At 37.2% G+C, this 23,983-nt stretch overlaps 1 protein-coding gene, 1 long non-coding RNA gene and 1 other non-coding gene across 3 annotated transcripts in view; 1 reads left to right on the top strand and 2 right to left on the bottom strand.

Moving 5' to 3' along the window:
* The window catches only part of LOC134800869 (uncharacterized), a 417,476-nt gene that overhangs the window by 271,343 nt on the left and 122,150 nt on the right, over nucleotides 1–23,983 (top strand). The window lies entirely within an intron of this gene.
* Nucleotides 1–23,983, bottom strand: part of LOC134800837 (uncharacterized) — a 242,076-nt gene that overhangs the window by 111,993 nt on the left and 106,100 nt on the right. The gene's annotated exons all lie outside the window — the stretch shown is intronic.
* Trnat-cgu (transfer RNA threonine (anticodon CGU)) lies at nucleotides 20,292–20,363 on the bottom strand. The gene has a single exon. It is a non-coding gene; the product is annotated as a tRNA-Thr (tRNA).

A 23,983-nucleotide genomic window follows, 5' to 3' on the forward strand; every position in this document is an offset into this window, starting at 1 on the left:
TTAAGGAACTTGCTCTCTGACAAAAAAAAAGTATCATCCGTATTCGAACAATGAGATACGTCAAATACTAGATATTAAAACGATATGGATGGATATGTCAGTGTCAAACAAGTGTCAAAATTGACGTTTCTTCAAACAAAAACGTCACTTATCGTGTCAATATCTAGTATTTGACGTATCTCATTGTTCGAATACGGCTGTAGTAAACAAACCGCCATATTTAAATTGTCAAAGAATTATGAATTTCCTAGTGACTCTTGTTTACATAGTCAGCAAATTACATAGAATGACACTTTACCACAGAATAAATAATAGCACTACCGTACAGAAAGGACACTTAATACAAACCCGAAGTTTGACAGCGGTTCAGGGTCGAATCATGCTATCCTTGTCTAATATATGGCACTATCCCTTTCGGCTATTTAGGGTTGTCAAAATTCAAGTGATTATCTTATCTGTGGTGCACGCAAAAGGAAGTAAAGTGGTGCCAACCCTAATAATTGCTCGGAGAAATGCTGAGCCGAACGGAGCCGAGTTCGACCGAAGTGAGGAGTGTCTCCCACTGACTTTATGCTAGGAGGCCGTTAAAATGCGTTTGTCATCTTCAATATTACACTACACTACATACATGGTGTTCTCATCTTTATTTAGCAGGACAAAGCGCGACCTAGATACGGGTATCGATCCGAGTTCATTGACCCCGGATAAACCTGATACTTGCATTTGTTATCCATCTGTACGGCTCTATTCGTCATTTCGTGACGTGGCTATGGCTATGAGCCATGTCACTAAATAAGGATAACGATCGTGACCAAATTTATTGTAATTTTTTTGCTCTATAGCTGTATACATTCTCGGTTGGGCACCGAGGTTTGAATTGAACCCACAATTTTAAACCTCCACACAGAAAAGAGGTGTCCCAAGATTTCTACTTTCATTCCGTTACCGTTTTTCATAAAGTTTGAATGACGGTAATGGAATGGAAGGAACGAAATAGTACACATCGTCAGGTGACAAGCAAAACTCACTAATTACTAAAAAAAATTAAACAAAAATCAACCTTCTTTTAGTACTAATAAGGTTCACTATGGCTATGAACTTGTGGTGGTACTTACCTAGTGAGTTTTGCTTGTCACCCGACGACATTACGATACAAATACGAAAAGTAGGAAATTCGCAACGAGCGGCGATAAATTGAAACACGACCACAACATTTTACAGTACGTGGCCCTTTAAAATTTTGACACAGGCACGTAATTGTAGCACCATTATGTACTGTAATAGTTATTTACGATACAAGTGCGGAAAAGAGGAAATTCGAAACGAGTGACGATAAATTAAAACACGACCCCAAGGGAGTGTTTTAAATTGACACGAGTTGCGAATTACCTATTCGCACGTGTATCGTACAACGTACAGTACATACGGCCCTTTAAACTTTTGACATGGCACGAAAAGTGCTATTTTACGCACTAGTGCGGGAAAATAGGACCATATGTACTGTAAAATATATGAAAATTATGGGACACAATTTTTATAATGATCGAAAAAGCTCGTGCTTTAGTAATAACATAAAAAAATCTAAATTTTGTTAATGAAATAAATAGAAAAGTGTGTTAATAATTAAACGCATCAAACGATGATGTTTAATCAAATTAATATTTCTTGCCATATCCGGCAATGGCGACTCCGTAATTCTTATCCGGATTATGAAATGCCCTGACGTGGCTCGCAAAACCAAACTTTGTCTTGAAGATGCGGTCACACGAAGCGCAATGGAGTTGTCCAGTCGAGTTGCGGGTGTATGTGTAGGAGGGCTTAGGTCGCGTCTTGCAGATATGACGCTTAGCATCGAGGTCTTCCAGACGCTGCTGCTCAAACTGATCTACTTCTTTTGAACACTAATTAGAACGCTATTCCGATCGTTGTAATGCAATGTCCTCCCAGCAAATAATCATGATTAAGAAATACCTAAACTGAAATAACTGAAATAAACTGAAAGAATAATTAGTCTAGTAACAAATTAAAATATTTTTCTAAAAAATAATTTAATTTTTCAAATACTTCTAATAGTAAGAAATACCTGATTTACACCATAAAGCAGTATTTTATTACCTGTAAACAAAATAAAACTTCATAAATTCATGCAAATATAGTTGTCCTAAGCATAACGTTGGCGATTTTTGTAATTTTTCTACTCCACCGGGGCCTAGCCAAGATCCCAATCGTTACGACAACGAAACGCTTTCTGTCTCTCTATCACTCTAACATTGTAGTGCGATAGAAAGACATATAGTATAAAAGCGTAAAACACTGACTTCGCAAAGTAAGCCAACTTTTTCTAAAACCTTACGTCAATTTTCCCAATTTATTTTTTGATATTTCTTTTTAGCGCGTGTATAAAATATTATATCACGTTGTGCTAATATGAACTTTATGTAGTAGAAAACAAGGTCCTATTTTCTTGACTTTGAATGGGACAAGGCGTTTTATAATTACTATGAACAGGATAGTATTTATAAGCTAATATGAACTTTATTTTGTAGATACCAAGGTCCCATTTTCTTCGAACGTTGCATGAGATGAGACGTTTCAGAAGATACTATGAAATACTGTATTTATAAGCCAATATGAACTTTAGTTTGTAGAATCCAAGGTCACAATTTATTTGAAACCTTTCATGGGATGAGACGATTCAGAAGATACTATGCACAGGGGGTATTTATAAGCTAATATGAACTTTATTTTGTAGAACCCAAGGTCATCATTTCCTTGAAACGTTTCATGGGATGAGACATTTTAGAAGATACTATGAACAGGGTGGTATTTATAACTGGGTCAAGACACGGGCATAACGAACTTTGGCACGGTTTTATTATAATACCTACTTATCCCTTTGTAAGAGGTGTGAAAGGCAGCTCATAAAATTGTGTCAGTAGAAAAAGGTGCGAAAAACCGGTCAAGTACACGTCAGAGCAGGCTACGCATAATAAAGGCCTCAGGGCTATAACCGCGAAAATCGAAGTTCGCAAATTGCGGGCATCTTTCTCTGTCACTCTAATTACGCCTTCATTGGAGTAAAAGGGAAAGATCCCCGCAATTTGCGAATTTCGGTTTTCGCGGTAGCCCCCCAGGGACGTCTGGGCTCTCAGCAAAAAAAAAAATAAAGCCGTTTAATATATCTTGAGTCTATGAGTTTTACGTTCTTTTAGCACGGAGGGGATATTTTGTTTTGCTATTGTAGTTAAAAAAATGTTCAAAAAATTTTAAATGATTTTCGTTGAAAGTTTTTTTTTCTAACTTTATTTAGGATTACCAACAGATAATACATCTTACATGCTCTTACATCTAAATAACAATCCTGACTGGTGCTTATCTGTGTCTGTGTATCTGTGTTGAACAATAGTGAACATGCAATAAACTTATGGTACCAAGTTAGGTACCAAGTTCACTAGAGAGCTAAAATACGGAACCCTAAAAATTGACATTTTGTAAGTATTTTTAGTCACTGACACGAGATGTTGCGGAGGGCCTAGATCTCATTTTCAAGCACTAACACTAACAGTGCATGAGCAGCGGTCACGTTCAATAAGTAGGTATGTAACTATTTCTCTTTTTCTAGTATTTTATTTTCATGTTTTTAATTTCATCAAGTAACAGGAGATCTAAAATTCCGTTTAAAGCCGACCACTGACTAACAGGTCGCCGGACGATATCGGCCTGTCAGTTAGAACAAAAATTTGACAGTTCCGAACAACTGACCGGCCGATATCGTCCGGCGGACTGTTAGTCAGTGGTCGGCTTAAGAGCAAAAATATCTGGGAGAACGAGCTTTGCTCAGAAGACATATAAAAACTCAAAAATGCGTGTTTTCCCAGAGATAAGACCTATATCGATTTTTCGCCCCCGAAAACCCCCATTTATCAAATTACATCGCAATCGTTAGAGCCGTTTCCGAGATCCCCAAAATATATATATAAATAAATAAACAAGAGTTGCTCGTTTAAAATTAGATGTAAGTATTTAATTTTTTGTAGTATTTTATTTTCATGATTTTAGACAAAAATAATGCTAGAGACTGTCTTAAAGTGAATTTATGGAGCATTTACCTGTTAAATGTCACTAGGTTTACTCACTTTTCATAGGTCAGTGGGTTCGAAAGCCCTTATATTTAAAGTTCATCGCGAATACACCACGCCTAACAATCATAACAGCCAGTTAAAAACCAATTTGATTTTAGAACTTATCACCCAAGAATACGGTATAAAATTGGATGAGTTAGTCATCGCTAAAACACTAAAACTAACAGTCGTAACAACCAGTTAAAAACCAATTTAAACTTGGAACTTATTGCGCGACAATACGGTAGATATTTGAATGGGATGTATTGGCTGTTAGGGTTGTTATGAGTTGGGCTTTAACAGGAAAATATCGTCGAAGGGCTAAGTTAGACAGCGTAGAGGAAAGAATAATAACTCAAAGAATGGGAAAGTATCTACATTCAGACAATAAAGAAAATAAATAAACAGGTAAAAACTACATTTTTAGATAACATGGAACTTGGCATGAAATAGAAATACTTTATTGGCAAACTGTGTGTTTTATTTTCACTATAACATTGTCGCAACAGTTCGCTGGCCCAATATTACAGGGTTCTATGTTACATTTTCGAGATAGTTGAAATTCGACTTAATGTCATCATGACAATGTTCAAATTTCAGTTCGATAAAAGTGAAACATATATAAGTAACCCTGTAATATTGGGCCAGCGTGTTACTAAACATGAGCGTTCAATGTTTACTTTACATTTACTTTTTTTATTAGCCTATTTTGGTGTCCCGCTGCTGGGCAAAGGCCTCCCTTGTTTTCTCCAATCGACCCTATCATCGGCATTTTCCCACCATTTGGGGTAGAATGCGTCCAAGTCGTCCCGCCATCTCCTTTTCGGTCTGCCTGAACCCCGGCCTGCACCGTCTACTCTATAGTGTTCCGTGGGTCCCACTCAGTAACCATTTTGGCCCACCTTTCCTTTCTTTTTTCCTTTCCACATTTACTTATCTAATACCTATATATTAACTATGTTAGCTATATGTATACAAATATTGAAATGAAATGAGAGCTCTTCATTTTCAGACAACTATTGGCTCATAGATAAATACCTTATAAAACTAGCATACATAATTACATATTATGAAATATATCTTAAACAAACTTTGCTACCGCGTGAAACCACAAAGTTTTCACCACACCAACGCGAGGAAAATAGTAACTTCAGCATATTACAAATCTAATACAGATGGACGTTATTGAATATTGATTATTCAAATATCAATAGTGTTTCAAGAAAAAAAGAGAGCCTTAACGAGCTCGTGTGGTGAAAAAAATATTTATTTCTATATCACAAGCCGGTTGGTTACCGAGTGGGACCCACGGAACACCATCGATGGCGCAGGCCGGGGTTCAGGCAGACCGAAAAGGAGATGGCGGGACGACTTGGACGCATTTTATCCGGATTGGCGGAAAAGAACAAACGATAGGGTTGAGTGGAGGAAAGGAGGGGAGGCCTTTGCCCAGCAGTGGGACACTAAACTAGGCTAACAAAAAAAGAATATCACAAGCCCTTCATAAGTATACAGGGTTATTTGTATGAAAGCACGTAAAGCTTATAGTCGTTCTAAAACTCTTTGACATCATAATACCAATTTATTGCTCAAACTTGTGAAATCCCGAAAGCTCGCTGAAACTTCAGACTGCTGTAAAACTTCTGAAAGCAACACGCTTGCATTCTAATCAAACTTGCAGTATGGAAATTAAGGCTCAGTCGGTCTAATTTGGTTTTAAATAATTCACAAATTGCTGTAAAGCAGGGATGTTGCGGATGCAGATTTTTTTGACATCCGCGGATGCGGATATTTAAAGGCTCACATCCGCGGTTGCGGTTTGCGGGTGCGAATATTCGTGTAAATGTAAAGCTTCGAGCAACACCGGCTTCCAACACGTCGGAACTGTCGGAAGGGAACCCAAGCGATATCTTATAGTACAAATCGTTCAGCCATTTTTTTGCGGGGGGAAACCTGCACACAGTCGCACTTCTCACTCACTACATACAACATCCAATCTGTAATGACGACACAAATACATAGAAAATGACACACATCCAAGACAAATCATGCACTTGATCTCTTTTTGTGTACGGATGAGTCACAACACGCACCACAGTAGTTGTGTGAGTGAATGCCCAGTTGGGCATGTGCTTCGGCAGAGGAGAAATAGTGCGAAGGCGGACCCCCTTCCCGGTGTTACTTGAAGCTGTAGAGGCAATATTTACTAACAGGCCAATTCGTACGTGCCGTCAAACCGATATTTGAATCATATTGGAATCATATCAGCTATCATCCGACGAGGATCATTCGATATCCTATGTCAGATCGGATAATGTGAAAAAGCTCAAATAAAGGCCTTCTCTCTGTATATGGGTTCCATAGGTAATTAGGGACCATAATTTGCATCTCTCTTAGGGTCATTTGCACCATTCATCAACCCGGGGTTAACCGGTTAAACCTGATGTTACCATGGTTATCAGTACAATTTGACACTGGGTTAACGGTTTAACCGGTTAGCCCCGGGTTAGTGCGATGATGCAAGTGGCGCTTAGGATCACTTGCGCGTTCAAGGGTTAGCCAACTAACTTGGAGTTAACAATTTATAAGTACGGTTGTTGTTTCTGTTGTTGTTGTTGGCTAGCCCTGGAACGTGCAAGCAAGTCTGTCTGCTATACGTATGGCCACATCTCAAAATTTACGATCATTCGAGATTCAATCTTAATTAAAAATAATAAAGTTAAGTTTCCAATAATCATAAATTTTGAGATGTGGCCGTATTTCAGGCTGGGAACGCAGTGGCCCTTATTTTATGGAAGAAGAGCGCCATCTTCAATTAAAATACTCTTCCTTCTCCCTTCCCCATTTTATTTGGAGTCAAATAATTACATCCGATACTAAGCTTGACCTTTCATTAAAAGCCCCCTAATAACTTGCACCTGGATAGACACTTGACATTTTCCATAATTGGGCATGCCTTATCACAAAGAAGGGTCGGTGGCTAATTTTAGTAGAAAAAAGACTTAAATGCAAAAAGAATACGGTGAATTATATACCTTTTTTTAGTTAGGGAGGTTAGAAATTAGGTCTGGGTTGGCTTTAGTGGTTTTCGGTCAGGGTTTTTCAAGTAGTTGGCCTTAAGGGTCGTTCAGTTTGAAATGCCTGATATTTTCGCATTTTATACAACATGTTCTCTAGCGGCCCATACAAAGAAAATTGGCAGTAAATTTTGAATTAATGGTATTAGAAAATAGAGTTGAATTTGTTATGTTTTTAAAACCTTTCCTTTTTATAATGATTCAAAATTCAGGACTTTGAACCCCAAGAGGATATGATTTACATTACTTAATATATATGTACTTGGTCAAGCAAATCTTGTCAGTAGTAAAAGACGGCAAATTTTAATAAATATATTCGATATAATTTTTAGTTTCTATTGTATAAAACTTAAAGTTTATAATATACGTTTTGTTGTTGTATTTATATCCTATTCCTTTTCATTCCTTTTCTTATATTTTAATAAATACTAACAAAAATTCCTTAACGCCTAAAATATGCTCCTCAGATTACCTTTAACTTTGCATTACGTATACGCGCACTCTCGGAGCCGTTACGGCGCACTATTCTGGGGCCCGACATCACCCGCGGGATGGCGCGGTTATGTAAAATGGCTATAAAGGAAGCTTCTTTAGGAAACGTTGAGAGGAGGAAGGTTCTGTAGTTTTTTCGGAGTATGGTAATTGTAGCAAAATACTAGTACAGTACTTAAACAACAACGCGTACTTGAAAGATTTTCTAAAGGCGGATGAAAATGATACATACATGAGATATGAAAATTATACAGAACATGTCCTGAACGTTCTTAGTGACAGAGTCGGTCGCATTCGGTCAACCCATTTGTTTTAAATACATATTTTATGTTACAATAGATTTTGATTTATGTTTAAAAATTGTAAAATTGTATTACATAACACAATCACACAATCAGATGCATAACAGTCTTGGTACATACCAAAGCTACATACCTAGAGAGCTGTTTCTAAAATTACAATTTACAAGCAGCAATTGCGCTCCAGTTCTTAATTTTTGAGAAATGGCAGGACAACTGTGTTTACATGACTAAAATCCATCAGAAATTTAATCATCTTCTATCATTTCCTACCATAAAACAACCTAAAGAACAATAGGCCTGCAAAACTCGTAACTTTTTAAACAATACCGTTGGGAGACATTAAACAAAACTTATTGTTTACGATCCGGAATTACGGACCCCAAGGATCTCCTTGAGACAACTGAGTCAGCCAGAATCAATGGCGGAAAAACGGGCTGAATTTAAATGCGTGGAACCAATTCCGTTTTTACAATTGGGATAATGACACATGTTGAATTTTATAACAAATTCCAGTTAAATAGATAAAAAATGAGGAATTAATGACATTAAATTGGACACAAAAAAATATGGAAATCATAAAGAATTCAAAGCTTCAAAATGAAATTATTTTGTTTTATGTAGGTACCTACATACAAAATGAAAAAAATGGCACAATTCAATTTCTTATATTTTATTGTAAAATAAATGGTACCTATGGCTACTAAAGCCATAAATCAAAACGTGAAATTGTAGCAATTTTCGTGTTTTCGTGGCTTCGTGATCGTGATAGTGACGTCACGATCAAGTACTGTTTAGTAAGGGGCGTTTCGTGCGTTGTGCACAATTGTCAGATTCTAACTGTCGTTTCTGAATTTTGTATCGCTTTAATCCAATGCATTAGATATCTCGCTCGCACTTATTGGTGCAGGTGAAATCCCTGACGAAACGACTCAAGGTCGTATCAAAATGAGATCAAAACCACGCCCAATTTTGAATTCAGAATTGACCTCCTTATTTCAGTACGTTGGTACGTGATTTCTTCGTAAATGAAGCCGTTATACCATTAAGTTTCAATTACGATGAGTTAGTATTATCATAAGGGATACGTTTAACTGTTTTCTTTGAAATATGAAGATAGTTAAGATAATATGATGTAGTTTTCTTTATAATAGTGATCCGATAATAGGAGCTCTATGAGTAACAGTTAAGTTAAATTTAATGTATTGAATATTTGTACGCCATATTATGGTAAAATAAGGAACGAGAATATTTACCACCTGTTTTGTACCCTTATTTATGCAAATATATATTTTGATTGATTGATTGACTGTTTGGATACTTTTAGATTTTGGGACGTATACTAATATTCGAAACTCTACGACTGAAAAAGGGCACTGTTTATACTCTGTACCTTTAGGTATTTAAATAAAAGTAAACAAATATTTTGTACATTTTCGTGTAGTTATAACATTTATTGGTTAACCAACCAAATCCAAAACCGCCTGGATCTGTCACTGAACGAACTGACTTTAACCTACATTCTTTGATCATGTAATGTTTTCATCTACCCTCAACTGGCTTAAGGAGCCATTTGAGGGTAGATTTTGTATACTTTTATTTAAATACCGAAAGATACAGACTTTACGAAAATCCTTACTATAAATAACATTGTCTGTAAACGCGGAAAAAAAATTGGATGTTTCATACATTTTGCTGGTCTGATGTTGAAATTTCCTATGGGAGAGTCAATTTTTTTTTCGAGATTTCGGGGTTGGTCCCATAGTAAAAGTTGCTCAGTATGACCTAAACATTAATAGGTCTCTTTCTTTGCCTTTCGTTCTGATACATACTGTATACTAGTATGTATTATATACTAGATATTTTGCATTGATTTGGTGCTGTTGTGTAACATGTATATAAAAAAAAATTTTTTTCATGCATGTCACATTTTTTAAAGAACTGCTTTCGTAAAGAGGAATATTTTAGAAGTCTTGATGAATTTGTGCTTATTTTTTACGCAATAGGCAACTCTATCTATCTAAATACACCAAATATAAAAGAAATTTTACAAAATAAATTAAAAATTGGCCCATACTTAAGTTTAGCTTTCTATGACCGCACCGCTCGCCGTCGCGCGGCGGCAGGGTGTTCATCCTCACACCTCACACCCTAGACTAGAACCTAAATGGTCCGTACTGTGCGATTCAAGAGGAATTTTCTCCCGCGGACGCTCTGGCTGTGGAATGAGCTCCCTTCCGAGGTTTTCCCGAGGGTCTACAGTATGGGGTTCTACAAAAAAGGAGCGTACTTACAGGTTTTTAAAAGGTCGACAAACCGTATTTAACACCTCCATAGGCTACGGTGACTGCTTACCATCAGGCGGGCCGTATGCTTGTTTGCCACCGATGTAGTATAAAAAATACATAATTAAATAAATAAATAAATAAATAAATATTGGGGACATCTTACACAGATCAACCTAGCCCCAAACTAAGCAAAGCTTGTACTATGGGTGCTAGGCGACGATATACATACTTATATAGATAAATACATACTTATATACATAGAAAACACCCATGACTCAGGAACAAATATTAGTGTTCATCACACAAATAAATGCCCTTACTGGGATTCGAACCCAGGACCATCGGCTTCGCAGGCAGGGTCACTACCAACTAGGCCAGACCGGTCGTCAAAATTAGGCATCAAAATATTCAAAATACCTAAATATACCTCCTTTATTTTATAGTCTCTTAGTTACCATTTTAGCTTTTATAAGCGACTTATATTTTTATACATCGACAAGCGAGACACGTGTATCAATTTATAAAAATAACATTATATTTCCACTAAGCCGCCACCTATATACCTGCCCTTGTGTGGGGACCACATATTTAGGTTTGTCTGAGACAATTCCTATCTACTTTTATGTAGTCAGCTGTGGAGAAAAGCTTCATAAAAGTTTATATGCAAAGGTGCTAATCTAATACTATTGCTGAGTGTACATATATATATTACTGCTACTATTTATTTTTTATTTTATTGGTAGACATAGATAGATAGCTAATTTATTTATTCATACTCACAACATATCATATAAAATTACCAAACATCAGATTTAGTAAATGTACTATAGGTATTATACATGGCTCTGTGAGCTGTATATTTGAGAATGAAAATCCAAAAACTGAATTGACAAAAAAGTGCTATATAATTATCTAGCCAGCTCATCAAATTTTACGAGAATTGGGAAATGCATATTGTAGATGATACCTTCCGGACATACGAAATAATACTAATAATAATACTTGCTTGAAATAATGCTTGCTAATGTTGAAACGGAGACCTTCGCTTTCGCTCTGTCAATAATTTTATTATTCCAAACATTTATATTGAATCTCAATGAGACCTATTTATAAGAATGTAAAAATGACATCCGACCCAAAGCAAACCTATAAAATATTCGGCCCAACAAAAAATAAATTCCCTTTTGATCGGCCGACGACAGAAAAAGCAAGTTTGTCTCAATTTGTCCGCACCGCTGTCAACGCCTGGTCACCCTAGCGTGATTTACCATCCAACAATTTTATGTTAATACGCAACGTTTTTTAAATTGAGTCTTTAGTAAACTGAATTACGGTTCGAAATAGCTTGAAAGATGAAGTAAGATACGACTTTGCGGAGTTTAAGTATAATATTGAACCGTAATTCACCAAAACCTTTTATCGATATGCAGCGCTTCTTAAATTGAGATTTCAGTCATAGTACTAAGGTTCAAATTTGTTCGAAAAATTAATTGAGATACAACTTTGCGGAGTTTAAGTGTCATTCTCAATTTTCTTTACGTACTCTACGTGTGGCGTGTTTTTTTACATATAATGAAAGGTTATTTTTTGTTCAATATCTTAAAAGTATTACTTAAATGTTAGCAAATACGGGTAAAGTCGCATTATTCGTTTTTTTTTCTATAATTATATATTATTAGTATTAGTTCGTTCGTGACTTCCACTGATGTAGGTACTATTTTTGGCAACCTAGTTTTTAGATTAGGGGTTTCAAATTGTATACAGGCTGTATGTGGATATCATTATAATTGCCACACGATAAAAAAAAATCCCGGTTGAAGGTGTATAAAAAGTTTTTGGCAAAAATTTCATTTTTGGTGTGGCTTTTATCGTTGACTGTACTTTTCTTACGACTGACAACTAATACTCATCGATACAATTCTAAAAACCCCTAACACAATTAGGTTGCGTTGTTTCATCACAGAGTTCCTATGGCCACCTCCTGTCTCCATCATCAGATCAGCTCGATGGTACCATAATATTGCATTGTCATCCGATTTATACATGCATGCAAAATTTCAGCTCAATCGGAAACCGGGAAGTGGATAAAATTTAACTTGCAAGATTTGATTACAGTCCGACAGACAGACAAAGGTGGTGAAACTAAATAAAAGCTTGTAATAATAGTATCTGGGAAACCGAGTTTTGCTCGGACAACATATAAAAACTCAAAAATGCGCGTTTTCCCAGAGATAAGACCTAGTTAGATCGATTTTTCGCCCCAGAAAACCCCCATTAATGCAAATTTAAATTTTTGATCGTTTGATAAAAACACTTGCCTTACGCTGAAAAGCTTTGCAATCTTACCGTAATCATATTTTTTAAGCACAAATCTAACTTGGCTGCAAAATGATAAATCAAATATTTACGCTATTTTTAAAACCTCATTTAGCAAAATGGAAAAGTAATTACATCGACCAATCATGTTTTTGACGAGGCCTTTTTTCCTATTTACACTTTGACCTTTTTCGAGTTAACAGAGTATGCAGCGGAAGAAAGCTCACTTACAACGTTTACACGTTCACTGCGGTAGGGGGTCGAAAGACCCCATGCAAAATATGGTTAATTACGAGTTAGACTAATTGCCGCAGCGAAGGTGTTTAGATGCAGTTTCAGCCAGCAGTGTTTTTGAAAATCGTAGCGATTTTTTATCATAATACGGTTGCCAAAAATATGAACAGCGATCATGAGATCTTTCACTTCATCGATTTGAAGCCAGATTTCTTGACTTTCGCTCGATAATTTAGGTCTAAAACACACCTTATAAAAATTGGAACAATTTTCGTACAAAAGCTAAAAATCAAAAAATGCTAAATGTAATTTAATTTTAATTTAATTTATTGATTTTACAATTTATGTACTCAACTAACATACTTTAAGCACCGTGTATACTAACAGAATATGGGTCGACAGACCTGAAATAAAGATTTTCAATTTCAAAAATATGAAAATTGCTTCTAAAAATGCGCAGTTTTATTTTTGATCGAACTCATCGATTACTTTTCATTTGTTTAAGCTTACAAAAAGCTATAATTCAAAGTCATGATATCTACGATCTCGGGCACGCATGCACAACCATCTCGCTCACTCAGTAAGTGCGAGAGAAAAACCGGAACCCACGGGTCTTTAATTCTTGCTGTTATATCCCACATACGTTAAATTTAAATCGTATTGTGATTTAAAAAAAGCGCTACGATTTCTCAAATTCTGATGGCCAAACCTCTTACTGCACGTATACTGCGACATAAAACAGTAGAAATTAAATAAAATGGATCTACAACATTTCGATACTAAATTGTTGTCATGTTTAAGCATTTTACGTCAAAAATGTGACAGTTACGTAGGAAGTGGCGCCCTCAATAATTTTCTACAATTTCTTGTCGGACTAAAACCCACCCCACACCATCAGCGTCTCCCGAGCGTCAGCGTCTATAGTTAACTCTATGGCTGCTGCTCGACGCCATTTTCCAGTGCTGACTAGACGTCGGCGGCGCTCAAAAGACGCTAGTGTGGGGTGGCTCTAACGGCTCAGCCACGACTTTGCGCGACCGGCGGCGGCGGCGGCGGCAACCATAGGTGGGAACGAAAGGTCCGATCGCTGTCTCGCTCCTACCTAAAGTTGGCGCCGCCGCCGCCGCCAGTCGCGCAATGTCGTGGCCGAGGCGTAAGTGTACTTTCTTATACAGTGTTGTCTGCGACACGGAATCCTTATAAGAGTCGGTTTAATCTCCGGTCCTGGAGAGGGCAATTCGGTTCGGTCGTCAGAACAAGGCCACAGAGGCCGTGACTCATACAGGGTGATTATGGTGACGGGGTAGGACATACGGGGGGAGTGGTGCGGGGTTGCGAACTGCAACGCAACCATAATGTGATTTTCTAGTGTTTAGTTTTAAAATATATTTTTATAATATGTATGCTAGTTTTTAAGGTATTTATGTATGAGCCACTAGTTGCCTGAAATAAAGATTTTCATTCATTCATACTGGACCACTTTTATTATGGGGCTAGTAAAAGAAGTCTGCTGTTTGGAAATTTCTATTTAAACTTTGGTGCTTGAATTTATTTTTATAATATAGGAGGCAAAGAAGCAGACGGATCGTATGATGGTAAGCAAAACCGTAGTTCATGGATACCTGCAACGCCAGGGGATTACAAGATTACCTATATAATAAGATATTTGCTTTGCCTAGAAGTTGACTGGTAGAGGATGCCTTATCCAATACCTTTAAACGAGCAATTCTTGTATATTTATTTATTTATATGTCGAGTACCGATGGTCCTAAAAGGCGGTGGGCGCGTTGGGTAGTATCTCGATGTATTACTTCACAGCTAAACCAGTATTCTACCATGCTACCAGTGCATGAAATAAACCTTAGGACTCGTTAACCATACTAGTGTCTACTATATTTCAGAACTAAATGATGAAAATAACTAATTGCTATTAGAATGTTGACTGGTTAAATTGAGAATGAAAAGATCACATGAAACCGTTCAAATCTTTATTCAAGTCAAGCTAGGCCGGCTCCAACCCTACGCCTCTAACGTGAGAAGATTTAGCCCTATATGGGACCGGCAACAAACTCAGAGGGACAAATCTTTTCAAAACAAGTTAAAACAACACATAACACATCATTTCTTTATTTCACAAAAGTAAGCTTCTAATGAAACATAAGAAATCAAAATAACACTTGAAATAAAACACTTAGCTAAATGGTTAAAGAACGCGGGATTCTATAAGCTATCAGAATAATCCTTCAGGTATAAACCTTCAGGAACGTAGCGAGTTAGGCACGAGGTTGACTAACGAGTACGTCCGATCTCTAGCGCGGGCCGATCAAGAAGAACTACCAGCGGCGGAGCCTCTCCGCTCCCGCCTCAGTCAAGTTGGCAAACCTGCTCGACCAGTCTACCAACATACCGACAAAAACGCCAACTCGTGCCTACGCTCACTCGAGAGAAACCTCTCGACGTTCCAAAGCCTTCTACCTGTCATCTCAGTTCAACAACACGCCAATAGGTGGCGTTACTCTCTACGCAACTTTATTTCAACAATGCGCCAATAGACGGCGTTACTCTCTACGCAACTTTATTTATTTCGTTACAACCAAATAATACGTAGCTCAACTTTGCTAATCGATTTTATACAGGCGTCTAAAATAATGAACTATAACGCTGCAATACGTCTTTCTGGTGTCAGGGTCCGACATATATATATATATATATATATTTCGGGGATCTCGGAAACGGCTCTAACGATTTCGATTAAATTTGGTTCGTGGGGGTTTTCGGGGCCGATAAATCGACCTAGCTAGGTCTTACATCTGGGAAAAAGCACTTTTTTGAGTTTTTATATGTTTTCCCAGATATTGGGATTAATTGGGTCAAAATTAATTTCGTTGTCTCTTTTTTTCTCCCAAAAAAATGTGACGGAGTGGAGCTTTTTTTATGGAGTTAAATTTAGTTTTTAATTTTTCTCAATAGAATTATAATCTACAGCTAGAAAGACGTGCACAATCAAGCAACTTGTTTTTATTTATTTGATAAAAGACTAAAATAGAAGCGTGACAGAGTGGTCAGAAACAAGATATAATACGCTCTTATTTTTAGGTCTGTCGTCAACTTGTCCTGACTCGCTTCGCTCTCCTAAACCTTACACACACTACACACACACACACACTCACACACACACATATTTCACATAATTTTTAAGTTATCTAGATTTAATTTATCCAACTGTTACAAACTCTTTTTGTTCAGCCCCAAGACACAGGCTCAGCCTAGTTTGGACTTTGGGGCTTACCAGACACCTCCTGTGCATGTACTATGTTCCCAATTATTAACAATAAATTATTCTTATTATCTTTATTTACAACGTGAGTATAAAAGTACAATAAAGACTTACAGAACATTACAAAAAAATATATATAAACACATTATAAAAAACCTAACCTAGGGTGCCGCCGGCAGCGGGGCAGGGCCCAAGCTGCCGGTGGTCAGGGCCGCAGAGTGAGGAACCGACGTACTCTACGCGCCGTGTCCAAAATTACCGCCTTCTGCATCTGACCATTGATCCAACTACCCAGCGAGAGTCTCTCTAGGTGTTGGTCGAGACTCTTCGCTATGAGACCGTTCGCTGACACGACTATAGGAACAATGATCTTCGAGTCAACATCCCACATTGCGGTTATCTCGTGAGCTAAGTCTAGGTACTTGCTGGACTTGTCCTTCTCGGCCTTCACGAGATTCTCATCATGGGGGATGGTGACGTCGACGAGCATGGCCCGGCGCTGCGATCGATCTATCAGCATGTCAGGCTTATTGGGCAACATAGTCCTATCCTTATTGGGCAACATAGTCCTATCCTTATTGGGCAACATAGTCCTATCCTTATTGGGCAACATAGTCCTATCCTTATTGGGCAACATAGTCCTATCCTTATTAGGCAACATAGTTCTATCCTTATTGGGCAACATAGTCCTATCCTTATTGGGCAACATAGTCCTATCCTTATTGGGCAACATAGTCCTATCCTTATTGGGCAACATAGTCCTATCCTTATTGGGCAACATAGTCCTATCCTTATTCTTATTCGTAAGACAACGAAAAGAATTTCGACCCAATTTTGCCCTTTGTACGGTGATGTGTTTTCATCTCGGCAGTAAAGATTAAATAAACAAATCTATACGCACTTACCAAAATTGCAAAAAAAATTACAACACCCGCACGCATCATTAAGCCCGGAACCGGAAACAGGCTGTGCCGGAAATGGGGGAACTCTGCACGGGATGCCATTATCGGTAATGAAATAGATTGTACAGTTTGTCTGTTTACTTACTAGGGTGACTGTTATATATAGTTACTGGACACTATATAGTAATTGGCCTCTCCTAACAAATTAGAAAGAAACAACCCAATAGAATATTGAATTACACAAACGGGTCTACCGCGATATAATTTCATTGTTTTTACCTTAAATTCCGACGTTTCAGCCGAGTTGCACCAGCTGTGGTCACGGAAAGACTGACGTCCCAGCAAATGTCAACGGAGTATTTATAACTCCGTAATGAAATTATATCGCGGTAGACCCGTTTGTATAATTAAATATGTGTACAAAACGCGAGAGTTTAAAGTGTTATAAGCCAATAGAAGTTTTATTGTTAAGAGTGGCCAATTACTATGTGGTGGCCAATTACTATGTGGTGGCCAATTACTGTGTAGTGGCCATAACTATAGCAGTCACCCTGCTTACTTACTCGGCTGGCGCGATGACCCAAAATGAGTCTTGGCCTTCAACACAAGAGCACGCCACTTTGCTCGGTCCTGCCGGCCTAGCCAAGGTTACAATCGCTATCGCTTCGACAACGACACGCTTTGTGTCTCTCTATCACTCTTCCATATTAGTGCGACAGTGACAGTTGCGTTTCGATCGCTACGGAACGTGAGCGATTGGCATTTTGGCTACGCGGCCTGAGCGGTATCAATAGGCGGTAGCGGCACAGAATAAGTAATAGTACTTACTACCGTACAGAAAGGACACTTCCTACAAAACCGAAGTTTGACAGCGATTCAGGGTCGAATCATGATATCCCTTTCTAACTTATGGCACTATCTATTTCGGCTATTTAGGGTTGTCAAAATTCAAGTCATTATCTTATACAGTGGTCGTGCACGCAAAGGGACTTCAAGTTGTGTCAACCCTAATGATTGCTCGGAGCAATGCTGAGCCGAACGGAGCCGAGTTTGCCCGAAGTCAGGAGTGTCTCCCTACTAGCAGCGGTAGCGGGGATTGTCTGTTCACCGAAACTTATTCGTCCTATTACTGCAAATACCTATTACCTATTAAGTGACTTTATGACGAAAGTGGTTTTATTAGACCTTTAGAATTAATTTTTCAAGCTTTACAAACTGGTAAAACCCATTTTTTGATACTACCTTTCGTTCCGAAGATAGCTCGAGCGTAAGGCAACATATTGATGATTTGGTAGCATTATGTACTGGAAGAAATTGAAATGTGTATGATAACACAATGATTCATGTGTTCTCCTCCAAGTAAAAACTGTTACCAGGTTTTAACGTGTTTTTCTATAATCATTTTATCAAATTATTACCGTTGTATATTCTAAAACTAGCTTCTATGTATACATATTTGGTATTAGCGTAAAAGATTATCCAGCAAATTATTTATTTTATGCCAAGCTAAATATACTAAACATCAGCCATCAGCCAGATTAGGGAGTCGCCATCTTGCGAGATGATGCCGCAGCCCTGGTATCAAAGTTTCAATAATTTTACACATATTTTTGAGTCTCCTTTGACGTATTTAATTATTTTATCTTTAGCCAGAGGCCTTTATTCCCATTGAAGTCCTTGCTTTTATTTTTTAATATTATAGCTTCACCTAAACGTTTGAGGCCGTAAAACTCATTGTATTTAAATTATTTAACATGATACAAAACATTGTACACTCCTTTCGATCTAGTATTCTTAAAAATGTTTTTCCGATCCATCATAGAGAATACGTCCTTGTTTTTCTTTGCTTGGAATTGGAACTTTGGTACCAGGGCTACGGCATCATCTCGCAAGACGGGCGACTCCCTAATCTAGCTCTCGGTACAGGACAAAGTACCAACGCAACGAATCCCAACTCTGTGGAACCACCTCCGAATCCTGAAGCATATCTTAGTCGGGGTTTAGAAAAAAATTACGATAAACCCTCGGCGATCTCTGCAGCAAAGAAAAAGGATTTACTCAGTCTTTGCGATAAAGGCGTCATTCCTGAAGAATATCATGGTTGATTTCGCTCGCTTAACTGTGAAAATGTTGTTATTGACCTAATCCCGGATGTTGCTGCATCAGAATCCAGCAGTGATGAAGACGATTGTTAACTTTTTTGTAGCATATTATTTTATGATTAAATAACCAAGATACATTGATAAAATTTCAGTTTATTCATTTCAAATACCAACAAATTGTTACTACGTGCTAACAACTATTTTCTTTAGTCGAAACACTGCAATCAGTAATATTCAGTAAAACAATGGAGCTAACAATAAGAAATTCCAATATTTTTTACAGGTAAAACCACTTATACTTTGGTCGAATTTCAGTTAAATCGAAAAAACACGAAAACCTATAGGTATTTACTATTATTTTGTGGCTGGTAGATACATTTTATGTAACGTAAAGCCGAATCTAATAGATATTAGGTCATTACCTATGAAATTGGCGTTTTGTTCGGAGAATTTCAACGAAACACGAATTTCCATACAATTAATTTTGCGGATATTTTTTTGATGGCTAATTCAAACCAAACAAAATTTTTCCAGTAATTTTTGACACCTTTAAGGTATGTTTTCAATATCTCCATTTCTTGAAAATTGGTACCATTAGAAAAATATAAGTAATTTTAATACTCGAACCGACAGCACATGAAAAGACCTATTTTCAAGGCTTAATTCTGAACACTTAACAATAAAAAATAACAACTAATTGTATGTAAAATCGTTGTTTATTGAGTGCACTGTAGTTTTATTGTAATTGTGTATGTACTTTTGTAAAAAAAAAAAAACTAGGATCAGACTTATATCTATGAACAAAAACGCCAATTTCATAGGTAAGGACCTAATATATAGGTGTAAATGCATTCCTGAGGGATATATACAAAAGTGTATTTCTACAGGCAAAACCTATTAAGTGCGCGACTATTTCATTTTAATCCTGTTTTTATCGTAAATTATATACAACCTGAATCTATTGCATGATTCGGTAGTAAACTAGATAAAGTTATGCTTAGGAATTTATAAATACAGTGTAAATTTGTTCATATTTTTACATAGAAAAAAACATCCAAACATTCAATTGTCATTATCTCAAAACACGATTTTTGCACTTAATAGGTATTTGCAGTAACAGGACGTATTTGTCAATACTGAAATAGTTATCACACACTAAAGAATAAGTGACCAAGTCCACCTGTGGCCGAGGCGGGAATCGAACCCGCGTCTTCAGCTTACGCGGCTAACGTCCTGACCACTAGACCACCCGGCCACGCTTATTTTTTTCATAAAATAATTTGAATAGTAGAATGGTTATTTGTCAATAGTTTAATATATTTGTCAGTTTTGGTTTCATATTCATTTTATACTCTAGCACACCCACTTGCCAGTAGAAACAGGCGGCATATTTAAAAAAATCGGACTCACCCACCAAGGGTACCGTACTATTCAGTTATTTGTTGTTATGCAACAGTTTCAGTATTCAATGTTAGTGTACCTAATGTGATAATCTAGATTCTAGACTGTTGGCATCCGATATCGGATCGGGCAATGAGAAAAAGCTCTTAGGGTTCAATTTTTGCCATTTTGACTAAGGAACCCTATAAAGTAATAAGGTTAAAGATAAACGTGCTAGTTGTAACAAATATACCTATGCCTATTCTTATATATAAAACTGTTATTAAAGTTTTAAGACAGAAAAAAGAGTATGGAGAAATTAAAAAAAGATAAAACATTTTATAATCATCTTTCTCTAATAAAACCTTCAACGTCCAGCTATCAAAAGCCAAACTTCACGGTAATTATTTCAAAGCTTTAAACTTTGAAAATATCCTGTTCAAATTCCCGCTCCTTTTTAATATGTTTATATACGTAATTAAAAACACAATTAACTAGTAATCGCTAAGTTCTGAAGCGTGAAAAACGTTTCATAAAGACCTATGTTTTTTCTTAGGATCATTTAAAAACCAGTCTTAGACTGAAATACTTAAGGTACAATCTAAAACATTGAGATAAGATAGATGTGATGTTTTGAAAATTATCTAAGTTTGCAAAAGTTTTCAAGATGGCCGATCCTTTGTCAGAGAAGTTTTGGCGACAATTGAAACAGTTTGCGTAGAAAGAAGTCAAGACAAATTAATTATCTGGTAGAAATGATGGGGCTTTTAGGGCCTGCTTTATTTTATTACGGTACGATTATTTAAGGGCCTATTATTTATAATTCTGCCGTCTCATACATTTCGGTGAATTATAGTTCGTTTTTTTAGCCTTAGAAAAAGACTACGCGATCTTGACGTGTCTCTTAATTGAAAAACTCTTTTTTAAAATCAGTAACTAAGTATGTATTACTTATGAAAGCAAAAGAATGTGAATAATCAAATTGTTACATATTTGCCGTGACTTATTTTTTCAAAAGTGTTTTTCAATAAAAAGACACGTCAAGATTGTTCACCTTTTTTCTAATGCTAAAAAAACGAACTATAGAGTCAACGTTTTCTATAGAACAGCTGATTTTTTTTCGCGATTTCGGGGTTGGCCCCATAGTAAATCTTGTTCAGTATGACCTAATACTTACATATGGTGAATATATACATGTCGGACCCTGACACCAGAAAGACGTATTGCAGCGTTATAGTTCATTATTTTAGACGCCTGTATAAAATCGATTAGCAATGTTGAGCTACGTATTATTTGGTTGTAACAAAATAAATAAAGATGTGTAGAGAGTAACTCCGTCTATTGGCGCATTGTTGAAATAAAGTTGCGTAGAGAGTAACGCCATCTATTGGCGTGTTGTTGAACTGAGATGACAGGTAGAAGGTTTTGGAACGTCGAGAGGTTTCTCTCGAGTGAGCGTAGGCACGAGTTGGCGTTTTTGTCGGTATGTTGGTAGACTGGTCGAGCAGGTTTGCCAACTTGACTGAGGCGGGAGCGGAGAGGCTCCGCCTCTGGTAGTTCTTCTTGATCATGGTATAATAATATACTCCGCCTGGTACTCCATTCCGAGATTCGCGTATGACCTAACTGACACGCGCCTACGTCATCATGCTGTTTACAGGTTCTCAAACTTTGAAATGTGGGAGAATTTTAACCAACGGTGAAAATTATTTTAACGGCATTAATTTTAAGTTATTCATGTAGAAACATAGTAAAATAAAACAAATCTAATGTATTAAATTAAACTTTATTTATCTATACAAGACAAACGTTTAAAAAACTAATTCACAGTTACACATTAATTACCAAGCTTACGACGTGAAAAGTTTGGAAAACACTGCGACTGCTGACACTGAGCGAGAAGGAAATAACAATTAACACGCGTTCGACAAGGATGACGGTCAGGGCATGAAGTTATCTAGATCCGAATTGTCAAATGTCCATAGCGCTATCCTGTGTTGCCAGTAGTATAAACAGAATTACCCGAAAGTCTGAAATTTCTTTCGTGAATCGGAAGATATTGCTAACGAGTAATTAAAAATGACGTGTTATTGTAAAATTTAAGCTAAAATACATATAAATGAAAATTATAAAATTATAAAGAAATATTTTAACTTATTAACCATAGATATAATGTACCCATGTAACATGTTATGTTGAAATAAAGTGGCAATGTTATTGTGACGTAATCGCGTGTCACTCTGGGAATGGAAGACCATGTTTTATTAGACCATGTTCTTGATCGGACCGCGCTAGAGATCGGACGTACTCGTTAGCCAACCTCGTGCCTAACTCGCTACGTTCCTGAAGGTTTATACCTGAAGGATTAATCTGATAGCTTATAGAATCCCGCGTTCTTTAACCATTTAGCAAAGTGTTTTATTTCAAGTGTTATTTTGATCTTATGTTTCATTAGAAGCTTACTTTTGTGAAATAAAGAAATGATGTGTTATGTGTTGTTTTAACTTGTTTTGAAAAGATTTGTCCCTCTGAGTTTGTTGCCGGTCCCATATAGGGCTAAATCTTCTCAGGTCAGATATGTAGGGTTGAAACCGGCCTAGTTTGACTTGAATAAAGATTTAAACGGTTTCTTTTTACTTTCATATCGCTCCCTTGAGTTAAAAATAGCAATTAGTTCTTTTAAACATTTAGTACTGAAGTATAGTAGGCACTAGTATGGTTAACTAGTCCTAATGTTTATTTCATGCACTGGTAGCATGGTAGCATACTGGTTTAGCTGTGAAGTAATACATCTAGGTACTACCCCCACGCGCCCACCGCCCCTTTAGGACCATCAGTATTCGACATACATATAATAGGTTGGGCCAGTGATAACAAATGCGCCCTGTACGGATATGATGGTCGTTCTTGTCTACGTGACAGCGTGATAAAACGGTGTCCGTCACTTTCTATTCCACGCTGTTAAAAAGTGACAGTTATTTTATAACGTGGATAAAGATGGATAAAGCCATCCATATTACGCCGGCTGATACTTAATAGAACAAAACACACTTTACAAATATACCAGGCGGCTTAGCACGGTCGCGTTTTTATCCCTTGTCACCATGCCTGTCACGTTCTAACAAGTATGTAAGTGCGAAAGGGACGCGCATAGTGATAGTCGATAAAAATGGAACCGTGCTGAGCCCGCAGCACGTAAATAACTAATGTTTCTATAAAACCGGCCAAGTGCGAGTCGGACTTACGCACGAAGGGTTCTGTACCATTACGCAAAAAACGGTAAAAAAATCACGTTGTTATATGGGAGACCCACTTAAACATTTATCATATTGTGTTTTTAGTATTTGTTGTTATAGCGGCAACAGAAATACATCATCTGTGAAAATTTCAACTGCCTAGGCATCACGGTTCATGAGATACAGCCTGGTGACAGACAGACGGACGGACGGACGGACAGACGGACAGCGCCCGTTTTTACCCTTTGGGTACGGAACC

The sequence above is a fragment of the Cydia splendana genome, chromosome 20 (genome assembly GCF_910591565.1).
Source record: "Cydia splendana chromosome 20, ilCydSple1.2, whole genome shotgun sequence".
NCBI classification, from domain to species: Eukaryota; Metazoa; Arthropoda; class Insecta; order Lepidoptera; family Tortricidae; genus Cydia; species Cydia splendana.